Here is a 3,517-nt window from a genome sequence, read left to right on the forward strand (position 1 = left end):
CCTCTCTCTCCTCTCTCTCTCTTTCTCTCTCTCTCCCTCCCTCCCTCTCCCCTCTCTCTCTCCCTCCCTCCTTCCCTCCTCCTCCCTCCCTCTCTCTCCCTCCCTCTCTCCCTCTCTCTCTCTCCCCCTCTCTCTCCCTCCCTTCCTCCCTCTCTCTCTCCCTCCCTCCCTCTCCTTCCCTCCTTCCCTCTCTCTCTCCCTCCCTCCTCTCTCTCTCTTTCTCTCTCTCTCCCTCTCTCTCCCTCTTTTCCTACTTCCTTCCCTCTCCCTCTCTCTCTTTCTCTCTCTCTCTCTCTTTCTGCCCCTCCCCCCCTCTCTCTCATACCAGTAGTCATAAGAATATACTGCTCCCAGGTGCTTTTTAAAGAAGTTGCACAACGTCTGCAATGCTCATTTAGCTTTATTTCAAGAAATATTTGACAAATTTTACTTCAATGCACAAATGTTTTAGAGTTTGATGGGTAGCAATTTGATTTATATAAAGAAAGATAAAGCAACAGCAGGTGGTAATCTTGGGTCATTGGCCATATCTTAAAGGTATCCATGGTCGTAGATGGAGATGCATTATTTTCCCTTTATGCTATACAAGTGAGAGAAAAAATAAGTTGATCAAAGTGAGTTTAAAGTAAATTCTTTGCTTTGCAAAGCTTTTTGAATGCAAACAATATCAGGCAGAAAGTCTCATTATTTACTGTATCTGTAATATCTTTATTAGAGAAGAGTTTTCTTACCGTTTACAGCACCTCAATTGAGACACACAGTCCTGCTGCCCAAGGTCAGTGCCAGGAACACACATAGTGAGAGAGCACATTCCTCCTGCATCACGACACTTGTGGTCAGCATTCCCTATGAAAAGGAAAAGAGGAGACAGGTAAATGATGAGTAATGTTTCCTTAATATTTAAATACATTTTTCCTTCCAAGACACTACCTTCTTCCACAGAATTGCAGGATTCCTTTATCAATTTATAATTTTATTCATTTATAACATAAAAATATGAAAATAAAAAACAAATAGTAAGAAACAACAAAGGGAAAGAAGAAAAAGGGAAATGTGGAAAGGGGGGGAAGAAACAAAAGGTGTTGATTTCCGATTCCCTCTGTTGCAGTAAAATAACACATTAAAATCGAATCTCAACTTTTTACATTTCTGTAGTAGTATGAACTACCCCTTTCTCTATCAACAAGTCAGTCTAATCAGTAAACCCCAAAATCATAGTATCATTTTTTCCACCTCAAGCACAAAGACCAGAAGCAGTTTCCAAGCAGAAACAAAGGTACTTATATTCTTTTCTTTCATCAAAACAGTCAGTTTAGCCATCTCTGCTAACGCCATCAGATTTTGTAACCATTCATCCAAAGTGGGAATGGAAACATCCTTCCAAGAAGTGCAGGATTCCTAGGACTACAGCAAGTTTTCTCTGACCAGGAGATCCATTTCTGCTGATCTCCTGCAGCAGCTCAAATAAATCAGCTATTAACCCAGGTTTGAAGTCAGACTCAGATATGAATTAGCTGGTAAGCCTGTGTCTATTAATGTATGAGTGAAGAAATAATCTGGTTCACATGAAGAATAGACCTTGCTATGATATATTTCTCTCCACTATTGCCATGGATCCTTGCTGAGTTACAGTGGTCAGTTGCATTGTGTGTTTTGGATGAAAACCTTGAGTGAGAAGGTTTAACTTCCTTTAAACTTCAGGAGCTGGTTTTCCTTTGGCTTTCTCCCTCTTCTCTTAATGTTTCTATCACTGCTCTTTTCTGCTCTTGAAATGCTGTGCATTTATGATATTTTGCTGCAATTTCTTCTCTTTTCCCCAATTAAGTACAAATATATTCACTAGATCATTAATATCTTTTATTTTTTCCATTTTTATTTTTTAAAAATAACTCAATGTATCTAATAATCCTTCCTCCTCCTTTTCTCTCCATAACAGCAATGCCATCAACAGGTTTGGAGAGAGAGAGGGGGGGGGGATGGAGGGATGGAGGGGAGAGAGAGAGAGAGAGAGAGAGAGAGAGAGAGAGAGAGAGAGAGAGAGAGAGAGAGAGAGAGAGAGAGAGAGAGAGAGAGATTGGTCCAAAGTCACTCAGTCAGCTTTCAGGCCCAAGGTGGGACTAGAATTCAGTATCCAGAATTGTAGTGTTTTGCTCTAATCACTAGATCAAACTGTTTCTCGATTGTGCCTCCTTATTCAAATAGAACACATTTGGCTGAGAATTTGGTAAACCAATACTAAAGTGAAGCAAATCAACAAAAAAAGCTACAATAACAAAAACCCCAATAAAGTTATTTCAAGAATTGTGAATCAAAAGAAAAATCAGTGGCATATTTTTCAAATGTTTGGAGTCTACACTGTTCAAAGATATATCTGTAAAGTAAAACAAAAACATGTTGAAGATTATCCTGCTTTCAGTGATGATCACACTTGTTTAAAAAGGAGTGAGTTACCAATCCTTTGTAAATTATCAGTAATTTTGTTTTTTACCTGGTTCAGACAGGAATGCAAGGAAAAGAAATGCAAACAACAGGTAAAGGATCTTCATGCTGAGACTGGTTCTGGATCAAACCTTACTCCTGGGACAGACATGGCTCTCTATTTATGGAGTTGTAATGGTTGCATCATATCACTTCAGTGAACTATTGCAAAATAGTTTTTGCAATGGTGCATCTTCCTTGTATTGAAACACTCCTGTTTGTAAGCTTTTATAAAAGCCCTTAGAAGAACAGCAGACTTAGTTGAACATTTAACCTGCTATGATTATAAAAGATTGGAGGCTCAGGATTTGCAGTGTACTAATGGGGCAAAGAAAATTCCTTACTGAATTGCTGCCCAGACTCTACAGTCCACGATGATAGTGCTTGGCCATGTTCACTAATGGCTGGAGTTTGGGAAGAGCCCTTAGAACCAAGTGGTAGAAATCTGGGGTTGGCACTGCTATCATGGGTGACACATTTTTTATGGGTGAGTTTTGGGAAAACAGCTGCTCTGCTTCTTGGTGGGTCTATCATGTCCCCGCTCGTCCTTGTCTTCATTAAACTAGACATACCCAATTCCAGCAGCCATTCCTTATATGCTTTAGCCTCCAGTCCCCTAATCATCTTTGTTGCTCTTCTCTATACTCTTTCTAGAGTCTCAACATCTCTTTTACATTGCGGTGACCAAAACTGGATGCAGTATTCCAAGTGTGGCCTTACCAAGGCATTGTAAAGTGGTATTAACACTTCACGTGATCTTGATTCTATCCCTCTTTTAATGCAGCCTAGCACTGTGTTGGCCTTTTTGGCAGCTGCAGCACACTGCTGGCTGATATTTAAGTGATTGTCCACTAGGATTCCGAGGTCCCTCTCACAGTTACTACTATTGAGCTAGGTACCCCCTATACTATACCTGTACATTTGGTTTTTCTTGCCTAAATGTAGAACCTTGCTTTTTTCACCATTGAATTTCATTTTGTTAGATAGTGCCCAGTGTTCTAGTCTTTGGGACACAGAAGATTAACTGAAATTGAGAAGG

At 39.9% G+C, this 3,517-nt stretch overlaps 1 long non-coding RNA gene across 1 annotated transcript; it reads right to left on the bottom strand.

The window, feature by feature from the left end:
• Positions 1–412: 412 nt before the first annotated feature.
• LOC120309491 lies at positions 413–2,564 on the bottom strand. The gene is made up of 3 exons (XR_005557095.1): positions 2,489–2,564; positions 732–846; positions 413–580 (listed from the first exon to the last, which is right to left on the bottom strand). It is a non-coding gene; the product is annotated as an uncharacterized LOC120309491 (long non-coding RNA).
• Between the last annotated feature and the right edge of the window lie 953 nt (positions 2,565–3,517).

The sequence above is a fragment of the Crotalus tigris genome, unplaced genomic scaffold (assembly GCF_016545835.1).
Source record: "Crotalus tigris isolate CLP2741 ecotype Arizona unplaced genomic scaffold, ASM1654583v1 scf7180000018026.535452, whole genome shotgun sequence".
Lineage (NCBI taxonomy): Eukaryota > Metazoa > Chordata > Lepidosauria > Squamata > Viperidae > Crotalus > Crotalus tigris.